This window comes from Equus caballus, chromosome 1 (assembly GCF_041296265.1).
Source record: "Equus caballus isolate H_3958 breed thoroughbred chromosome 1, TB-T2T, whole genome shotgun sequence".
NCBI classification, from domain to species: domain Eukaryota; kingdom Metazoa; phylum Chordata; class Mammalia; order Perissodactyla; family Equidae; genus Equus; species Equus caballus.
In genome coordinates, this window is record NC_091684.1 from 192899509 (window position 1) to 192910986 (window position 11478).

Below are 11478 nucleotides of genomic sequence, written 5' to 3' on the forward strand. Positions count from 1 at the left end.
TAGAAGAATAGAGTGCAGGAGAGAGGAAAAAAGTGGGGGAAAACAGCAAAATTGAACTGGAATCAAAAGAACAGCCAAATTGACACTTCCATTACTGCACAAATTGCACAGATTAATCTTTGGTTGAATTCAAGCTATTCATAGTGGAGTGAAACGTCCAGGCTGGGCGATCACTGTTCTGTGAAGCCAGCGTGGCAAGGGGGACCAAAATCATCAGGGATTGGCGTGTTGATTGATTCAGATCGTGTATAAAGCAAATATTAAACTCCTTAACTGTTTCATCTCTTTTTCCTTATACATTCTTGAATAACGACTAGTGAGTGATACCACCATCACATCCCAGGGGAGAGCTTCTTCCTGCGTGGTGTGACCCCCAATCCCCACATATCGAGATGTCTTGTGTAAGTAAAAGCACAAGCAAGAAACTCATGCTCGAGTCTGTGTTAACGCTGTATTAAATCGCTTCTCTCAAGATCATTACGGACATCAATGATTGTTCCAGCTCAGTATGATTCGTAGACTTGCCTTCGAGGTTCACTAGTTCACTTTGAAACTTTTACTAAAATCTAACTTTATACACAGAGGACATTAAGAATAACCTTCCTTCTGAGGTTCTACGACAAGGCATATTCACCAGTGGAATAAAATATAAGCTATTTGAACACCATTAAGAATACTATCTATATTCAAGAGAATCTAGTAATTTTTTTTTCATTTATTCAACAAATATTTATTGGTCATTTGAAACGTGTCAGCCACTTTTCTAGGCACCTGAGATACTTTAGTGAACAAAACTGAGACATTCCCTGCCTTCATTTAGCTTACACTTTAATGGAGTGAGACAAGAAATGGAAATTATAAGATGTGTTCTAAATACAGAAGTACTAGGAAATATACGTACTTGTACAGATTCATATACATTACATTGGGGCTGTACCCAGGGAAGCATCTGGTGTGGAGAGAACACATTTGAAGGCAATTTTCTGGTGAGTCCTCAGGTGGCGGTGGTGGGTGGGTGACTGGCGGTAGCTTCTCTGGCAAAGGGAACACAGACAGGGCTTCTCTCCTGTGCGGATTCTCTCATGAGCCCGAAGGTTGGTTTTGTGGCTGAAGGACATTTCACACATGCTGCACCTGAAAGCTTTCTCTCCTCTGTGAATCTTCAGATGTATGAGTAGGTCTGATGCCTGGAAATAGCCTTTGTCACACTGGCCACAAATAAACGTCCTCTCATTATTGTATCTTCTTTGATGGGCTTTCAACTGAGACAGATACCTAAAGATCCTGGGACACTTCTCACATTTGTATGATTTGGGGGCTCCCTGGGATCTTTCTTGGTGTCCCCCACACGCTGAGTTTCCCTCAATGCTCTGATGGGTAGGAACACGCTCGGGGTAACCTGGTCTGGCCGAGAGAGAAACCCTGGTCCCATCTCCATAAGGACATCTTTATAAGGGGGTCTTTTCAGGGACCCTTCCTGGGACCTGCAGGTGCCTAGACCTGCTCTTCTGGAGCTGAGTGGATTTTCCAAAGAAACACCTCCCTCTCCAGGCCCAGGACAGTTATCTTCCTGGATGATGAGTAGGGAAGGTATTTGATTGTCTTGACTAGTCATACTGTCATTTGCTTGACAAGTTTTCAAAGAAATGTTGCCACCATTTTCTTTATCATCATCTCCTTGTTCTGTCTCCAGGGAAGGATCTTTGGGAGCCCAGAAAGGGGTCCCCATGTTCTCTCCAGTTGGGGCTCCTGTTGACAACTGTTTCGTGAGGTGAACAATGACTTATCTTAAGAGCATATTCTCAGAAAAGAGAGCTTCCTGCCCCTGCACGCAGATGTGGACTAAGCCAGGTGGCTTCATGCCATCATTGGTCAGATCTTCCATGAATTTCTCCATGTTTCTGCCACTTGATTCCCATTTCTCTTTCAACATGGACCCATCACTGCAGGAGCCATTGATCATAAATTGCTCCAGGACCAAACGAGGAATCATTTCATCCTTGTTGGGTTTTTCTGGCTGTAGCCAGGAGTGAAATAACTTACAGAGTCTTTGCAGTTCCTGCCTTGCACATGAGTTCTCGCCGTTTTGAAATAAGCTGTGTTCAGTGCTCGGGAACTCAGAGATCCCCTCTCCCTCCTGGACAGCAGGTCCTTGGCTGGATCTAAACTCATGATTTTCTGACCCAGGATCATTCCTGGATGGTTCACCTTGAAATGAGATTCTGAGATCTAAAGCCATTCTTAAAAGAATTCTCAGAGAGACTCAACTTCAGGGATTCAGTCTCTGCTGACTTGTTTCTCTGGGGATCTGTTTCAACATTAGTGGATGCTTAAAAACTGCAACCTCCTTGAATGAACCTCAAACCAGGTAAACCTGGGCCGAAGCCTGAGCTTCTGTGTGACTGGCTTTCTGCACTGAGTTCATCTCTAGTAATTTTTTTTAATATGTGGAATTTTTAAAAATTATGAAGATTTGACATTTTAAGGTTATATTAACTTTTCTCTCATGAGTCTGTCTTTCCCTATAGATATTTTATAACTTTTTCTTTTTGCATACAGTATATAAATCCCATTTCTCTCTCTTACTATGGAGGAACTAGTTGCCTGTATTATCCACCTATGACACTGAAAATAATAAATACTACGTAAGAGTAGATATTATTTAGATATACTAAGTTATTTCATAAAATATGGCATTTACTTCATGATTCTGGTAGATAAGAAGCTGATAAGAAAAACCTTTAAAGAAAGATAAGATGCACTGGTGACTTTTCATAAATACTATGTTCTAATAACAAGAGACAAGCCCAGGGCTGATAAACATTTCACCATTTGCTTTGAGCCAGGCACAGCACAATCAAGGAACAATTATTTCACATACACACTCACATATCATTATTTGGGTTGCAGCCTAGAGAATTTACCACACAAAAGTGCAGCTAATACAAAAGCACAGTGTTTAAATGTCAGATACCTAAAATGGACCATTTATCTTATTAAGAGGTAGGTTTAGAGCACAGACGCCCTTGTGCTGAAATTACAGGAGCACAGCTTTCCTCTGCACCTCTAGGAAACAGTGCTAGCCCTGCGGCCAAGGGCAATAAGGTGTATGCGTGCTATTTCTGATGCTAAGGAATGAAGACAGATGTACCAGCTGGAAGGCATTTTTCTATTTTCCCCACCATTCTACTTTCCTTCCCTTTCTCCATCTCTTGCCGTTTGTGCTCTCTTCTCTCCCTCCCAATGCCCTTCTTCTGAAAATGCCTCACATATCCCAAAGCTTTCTATGCCTTACTTTTTCTAGAAAAGTTGCTAAATCTTGCTGTACTCAGGCAAGAAAAATTCAAGAGTGTGAGTAGGGTAAACTTCTACATAATATTGTGATTATCTGTTCCTGTTGGACATGTGATTTGAAAGAGTAAAACAACAAAATGCCTCAAAGAGATCTGGATAGATTCCTCAAGGATGCAATGAAATGCAACATAAAGTTGAAAAATAACTGCTATCAACAAAAGTTATATATATAGTAGTATACTGCTTTACAGGATAGTGTGGTCTTAATTCAGCAGAAACATTATGCAACCTGTGGGGCAAAACAACCACAGTAAAAAAAACAACAGAATGCCCACGGACAGAGTCACCAATGCCAAGAAATCCAAGGCTTTCAAAAATCTTCTGGAAGAACCTACCATGGGCCTGTCCTTGATGACACTGAAGTCCAGCCTTGAATAATGTCATGATTTCTACATCTCTATTCTGAGACTTTATATATACTCAGCAATTCCACAAAGTCATTATTGATTAATTTTTAAAATCACCTGTTTAATAAAATAATACATGCTCATTGACAAAAAATTGAAAGATAAAGTGTAAAGACCTTTACTCCAAAAAGTACCTAAAATAAGAAATTATTACTGTTAATACTTTGGCATATGTTACTGTTTCTTTTTAATTTTGTTTTTCATTTAATAAATATGACATGTAACAATTGGTAAATTTAAGGAGCACGGCTGTTACTTTGATGCATTTATATATTGTATTATGATTGCTTTTGAAATGATACTTATCCTATTACATCATTATAGTACAGGATTACTGACTCTATTCATTATACTGTGCATTAGCTCTCTATAGCTTGTTTACCACTTGTTACAAGTTTGTGCCCTTAAACACCTACTGAATTTAGAATGTGAGTCTTATATTTTATCACTGCATAATTTACTTTTATATTCACCTCTTTGGGGAAATTTAAATGGTTTCATTTCACTGTATTACTGTATTGTTCAAAACATCATTAAATAAGCATCACCTTTCAATATTTGTTGGCTTCAAAAATGTCCATTACCTTTTTACGACAATTAGAAAAGTGTATTAAAGTCCTGAGCATCACCAGGATCAGTTGGGTTATTGGTCAGTAGGGAATGCCAGTGTGCTGCCTGGATGCCCCACCACTGCAGATTAAATCCCCTTTTCCTTCAATTGCTAGGAGTGTCACCTGCTGCCAGTTCACAGCTGACTCCCTCCCCTAGAACTGCCATCAGCCCGAGGAAGCTGCTTCACCTCCACTTGATACCCTTCCCAGTTCCTGATCTATGCACCGGTAGAAAGCCCCAGCCCTCTTGTTTCAATTCACAACTCCTGGGCCACATAGCTGCAGAACTCCCATGACATTGTGGTTCTTGTACCAGATCCTCTTCCTTCATTCGTCCCTCACAGTTGGTTTTAATCCACTCTGGTTGCTATAACAAGCATCATAGACCGAGTGGTTTACGAACAATGGAAATTTATTTCTTACAGCTCTGGGGGCTGGGAAGTCCAGGATGAAGGTGGCAGCAAATTTGGTGTCAGGTGAAGGCACGATTCCTGGGACACAGACGACCCTCTTCTTGCCTATCCTCACATGGCAGAAGGGGAGAGGGAGTCTCTGAGATCTCTTTTATAAAGCCTAATCCCAATAATGAGGGCTCTCCCTTCAGGACATAATCCACTCTAAAAGGCCCCACCTCCTAAAACCATCACCTTGAGGGTTAGAATTTTAACACATGAATTTGAGGGGCACACAACCTTTCAGTCTATAGCACAAGTTTCGAAACTGACAGGAACCCAACTTCCTGCAAGCTAATCTTCATTTCAGAGTCTATGCCCAGGAAACTGGCCTAAAGACATAGTTTATTGCAATTTTTGCAAAGACCACCAATCTGTAGGAAATAGTTTCTACATTGTTATTCAGTTGGAATTTGTAAATAATTCATTAATTTATGACCTGTGATCCAATTCATGATTGTCGATGTTATTTGCAAATTTCATTGGACTGAGATATGCATTTCTTATTAGTTTGCAACATTAAACAGTATATTTTCCTCTTTTATGTGCATTCATGACAGTGTTGCATCACGTGAATCTTGGTGTTTACCTATTTAACATTCTTTGCTGTTTGACAATACACCTCACTGTGTCCTATATGTGTTATACAGTCATTTCAGGATCATGGCAAAAAGCACCATATATCTCTGTTTTTTTAAAAATTTTTTAACTGTATGTTAAATTATATTTAAAAGATTCAAAAGTGGACAAGAAATCCTCTTTTAAAACAAGCTTATAGGAAAATATAAAGACATTCCTTAAAGATGTGGAGATGCAGAAGACGCGTTCTTTCTGTTTGAGGGAACGTGTCTAAAGAAATCAGCAGAATGAGCAGGATGTGCACGGCAACAACAGGAACCTAACCACAGGGATAATCAGAATCTGCTTTGAGCAGAGAGATGACGCCAGAACACGATACGGGGTATCTCCAGTTTAACTTTGACACGTGAGGTGAGATGAAAGGAAGAATTAAAAAGAAATTCAATTGTCTGAGAAGCGTAGTTTTTGTTCTGACCGTGAAAGAAATATCATCCAGAGGAAATTTATATTGAATTAATATCATTAATAAATCAAATCTGGTATCTTATACTATTAGGACAAAGGTTAGAAAATGGTCACTAAAAAGCTTTAAAATACACTATCTTATATTCTCTAATGATTCTGATCCTAAGAAGTAATGATTATATGAACTGTATTTGATAACAAACACTAATAATTACAGTGGTAGACTGATTAGGAGTTCTCAGAGTTTGAATTCCATTATCCCAATAATCACCAGATTTTCATGTGATTTCTTGTTTAGAAGTAGGTCAAAACATGTCTGAGAGGCCACTCTTTGGTTCGATGTCTATAAGTGTTTCTAACTGCACTCTTAAATCTTTCCAGTCACCTAAAAAATGCATTATGCTGCTCACAAGTAGGGTTAGCCACGTGAGTGGCCAAATACTTCTTATCAGTCTGAAAAGTACCACTCAAAATTCATGTCTTACAGAATCTATGCCATGAATGATGCTCACAGAAAAAACTCAGCCCAACATATCAGCCCCCAAATTTAACAAAACTTTGCTATTTCAAATCAATATCATTTGACAACAAAGAGGGAGAATTGGAAGAGAAAAAAGCAGAGGTAAATTTTGCATTTTGGTCTCCAAAGCAGAGTTTTGGTTGTTATTCAATGGATATATTAAACTGATAAAAGTTATCCCTTAGAAGTTGATCACAGAATCAATTTTTATTTGAATTGGTTTTTATCATGGTATAATGGTTTTCAACACATTTAAGGATGTAGAAAATATTTATTTTCTCCTTAATATAAACCTTACCTTTTCTGTATACTATTGTAGAAATATTCAAAAACACGTGTAGGAAATTTGATGTACACTTAAATGTTCTTAAGAGAATTTTTATTTCAATCTTGTTATCAGATAAAGGAAAGGTTGACCACATAATGAGTTGAGTTTTAGATATCAGACTTAAAATTGATCCACTAAATCAAGTTTTTATGGCAACTCTCAATTTGATACTTTTTTAAAGACTGCTATACAGAAGTATAGGGCACATACCCTTGATATACAGTGAGCTAAGGTATGTCTGCAAAAAGAATTTGACTAATATGTCACTAATATACTTATTAGTTATTAGATAGTTTATGAGTAGATAACTCAATATATTTTATGAGTAGGTTAAGAAGTATACTCATTTGGTTTTGAAAAATATGGATAAAAAACATTATATAGATGTCAACCTAACACAGCAAATGTGAAGAAATTCAGGTTATATTACTAAGTGTATTATTACCGTTGAGCATCTTGAAATTAAGGTGTTACTCAATATTCCGAAATACCAAAAGGTGAGAAAGTAAAGCAATTAATTATTATTCAAATTGTAGTAGTGTTAAATTTCTAGAGGACATAAAATTTATTAATGCTTCAGTTTCCTCATGAATAAAGCATATATTTGATGCACTTGTCTCTATGAATATTTCATAATGGATAGAGAGATACCACGCCTTTGCTTTGCAGGGATCTTGCATAATGCCTAAAATGAGATATTTGAACTCACATTTTTGAGTTGGCAAATGACAGGTCGTGCTTGGTATGTTTAAAAACAAAGAAAGTGCTGATACCAAAAAAGAGACTTACTTGGAGTACTTGCACTGTTTTAAGTGATACTATTTAGTATGAGTGAGTCATTCCTATTTCTGAATATGATACATCTACTCCATAAGCTAAAAAATAACCTCAGTATCATACTCGACACAACATACTTGACCTTCATGTATCTCTACCTCGATCCATCATAAGAACCTCTTGATTGCACCAATAAAGCCTTCTTAAATCAATACAGTTCTCCAATTCTACCACCACAAATGTAATTCAAGTGACCTAATTCAAGTCTCATCTGGACTACTGAATGACTTCATAAATGATCTCTACAAATCTACATTTTCCCTTTCATCACTACCACATCAATAAGTTAAAATCTATCTAAAAATAAACATTACTCTGAGTCAAAAAGCTATTCCTTATAACATCTATAAGATCTACATCCTATGTCATGCTCCTTTCTCTAGCGGGAACATCACATATACCATTTTGCTATGGGATTTTGTCTGTTTTGGTTCATTGCTAATTTCCAGGAGCTTGAAGGAGTATCAAGCATATGCTAAAATTTAATAAATATTTTCTAAGTGAAAGAATAAAGATTAGGTGAACTTAAATTTGAGCAGAAATCAATGAAATTGAAAACAGGAAATCGATAGAGAAAAAATCAACAAGACCAAAAGTTGGATCTTTGAAAAGATCAGCAAAATCTATAAGCCTCTAGCCAGGATAAGTTAGAAAAAAAAAGGGAAAGGACACAAATTACTAATATGAGTAATGAAAGAGAGGACATCACTGCAGATCCTGTGGACATTAAAAGGGTAATAAAGAAATACTATGAACAGCTCTATGCCCACAAATTTGATAACCTAGGAGACAGAGACCAATTTTTGGAAAGACACAGTCTGCCAAAACTCACACAAGAAGAACCAGACAATCTGTATAGGTTTATCTCTATCAAACAAATTGAATCAACAATTAGTAACATTCTAAAGCAGAAAGCACCAGGCCCTGATGAGTTTACTGGTGAATTCTGCCAGACATTTAAAGAAGAAATTATACCAGTTCTCTATAATCTCCTCCAGAAGATAGAAGCAGAAGGAATATTTCCTTACTCTTCCTATGAGACCAGCATTACTTTAATACCTAAACCAGACAATGATATTACAAGAAAAGAAAACTATAGACCTATATCTTTCATGAACATAGATACAAATTTCTCAACAAAATGTTAGCAAATCAAATTCGATAATGTATAAAAAGAATTATACACAATGACCAAATGGGATTTAAATGAATCTAGACACAGGTCTTACACTCTTAACAAAAATTAACGTGAAATGTATCATAGACCTAAACGTAACATGCAAAACTATAAAACTCCTAGAAGATAACATAGGAGAAAACCCAGACGACCTTGGTGGAGTATGCCTTTATAGATACAACAGCAAAGGTATGATCCATGGAAGAAATAATTGATAAGCTGTATTTGATTAAAATTAAAAACTTCTGTTTTGCAAATGATGATATCAAGAGAATGAAAAGACAAGCCACAGATTAGGAGAATATATTTGCAAGACACATCTGATAAAAGACTGTTATCCAAAATATACAAGGAACTCTTAAAACTCAAAAATAAGAAAATAAGCCGATTATGTTCATTGAAGCATTATTCACAATAACAAAGATATGAACATCCTAAGTATCTGTTGATGGATGAATGGATAAAGAAACTGTGATTACACACACACACACACAGGGATATTATTCAGCCTTAAAAAAGGATACCTTGCCATTTGCGACAACATGAATGAAGCTGGAGGATATTATCCTAAGTGAAATAAGCCAGTTACATTAAGAAAAATACTGCATGAGCTCACCTATATGCAGAATCTAACAAAGTCAAATTTAGAAAACCACAGAGTAGAATAGTGGTTATTAGGGGCAGGGAGGTGGGCAAAATCGGGAGGTGTTGATTAAAGGGCACAGAGTTGCCATTATGTAGGATGAATAAGTCTAGAGATCTAACATACATCATGATGACTGTAGTTAATAACACTGTATCATATACTGGAAATTTGCTAAAAGAGTAGATTGCAGGTGCTCTTCTCACAAAACAAAAAACGGCTACTATGTGAGGAGAAGGACATGTTAATTAGCTTGACTGTAGTAATCATGTCACTCTGTATATCAAAATATCACATTGTTCTCCCTAAATATATACAATTTTTTATTTTTAAAAAAGAAAACAAACAACCCAATTAAAAAATGGGCCTAAAATCTTAATCGACACTTCACCAGAGAAGATGTACAGATGGTAAATAAGTGCATGACAAGATGCTCTGCATCACGTCATCCTGATAACACGAATTAAAAACAAGACACCACTACACGTATCAAAGCAGCCAAAATCCAGAACACTGACGACATCAGATGCTGACGAGGATGTGGCACACCAGGAGCTCTCATACATTGCTGGTGGGAAAGCAAAATAGCACAGCCATTCTGAAAAACACTTTAGCAGTCTCCTACAAAATTAAACATACACTGACCAAGGGAGTCAGCGGTTTTGTTCCTTGGTATTTACCCAAAACAGTTGAAAACTTACATCCACACAAACACCTGCATACAGAGGTTTCTAGCAGCCTTATTCATAACTGCAAAAATTTGAAAGCAACCAAAATACTCTTCAGTAACTGTATGAATAAACAAACTTTGGTACATCTGGACCATGGAATATTACTCAGCACTAAAAAGAAATGAGCTGTTAAGCCATTGAAACACATGGAGGGAGCTTAAGTGCATATTACTAACTGAAAGAAGCCGATCAGAAAAGGCCACTTACTGTATGATTCCAACCAGATGACGTTCTGGAAAAGGCAAACTTACGGAGGCAGGAAAAAGATCAGTGGTTGCCAAGGGGTTGAGGGAGAAGGAGAGCTGAACAGGCAGAGCACAGAGGATTTTTATGGGAACGAAACTACTCTGTGTACTCTAATGGTAGATACTTGTCATTATACATTTGTCCATCCCACGGACTGTACGCCACCAAGAGTGAACCCTAGTGTAAACTACCGACTCTGTGTGATAACGATGTGTCAATGTAGGTTCATCGATTGCAGCTGACATATCACTCTGATACGGAATGTTGATAGTGGAGGAGGTTATGCATGAGTAGGGGTAGGGGGTTTATGAGAAATCTATGTATCTTCCACTCAATTTTGCTTTGAACCTAAAACTGCTCTAAAAAAATTTTTTTAAATGTACTTTTAATATCCTTTACTCATTCTAATATTAGGTAACTATTGGAAGAGCACAATCATTCTTTACTTTTGAGATTAAAGTAAAGAAAAAATATACGCACAATGCTTTATGGCTAGCAATGCCATGTGGTTGTCAGTTTGTCAGCAAGTGATGGGCAGAAGGAGGAGGACCTAATGGGCAGTGGCAGGGCAATGGGTTCAGAAATAGAGAACAGAGAAAGAAGTGAAAGCAAGTTAATAAACCTGAGCAGATGGTGTGGCCCATTCAGAAACGGATATTATCCTTAAATTCCTCCCCAAGAAAAGAAACACGATCTTTCAACTTCAATTTGAAAATTTGTGGTAATGAGCAACTTGTTACAACACAAGACAGATTTTTATTTATTTATTTTTTAAATTATTTTTCATTGCGTTAATGATAGGTTACAATCTTGTGAAATTTCAGTTGTACATTATTGTCTGTCAGTTGTGTCATAGGTACACCCCTTCACCCTTTGTGCCCCACCCCTCACATTTCCCCTGGTAGCCACTAATCTGTTCTCTTTGTCCACATGTTTAAATTCCTCAGATGAGTGGAGTCATACAGAGATTGTCCTTCTCTATCTGGCTTATTTCACTTAATGTAATTCCCTCAAGTTCCATCCATGTTGCTACAAATGGAACGATTTTGTTCTTTTTTATGGCTGAGTAGTATTCCATTGTATACATATATATATATATATATACCACATCTTCTTTATCCAATGGGA

At 37.1% G+C, this 11478-nt stretch overlaps 1 pseudogene; it reads right to left on the reverse strand.

The window, feature by feature from the left end:
- Positions 1-920: 920 nt before the first annotated feature.
- Positions 921-2239, reverse strand: LOC100062807 (zinc finger and SCAN domain-containing protein 4-like; annotated as a pseudogene).
- Positions 2240-11478: the final 9239 nt, after the last annotated feature.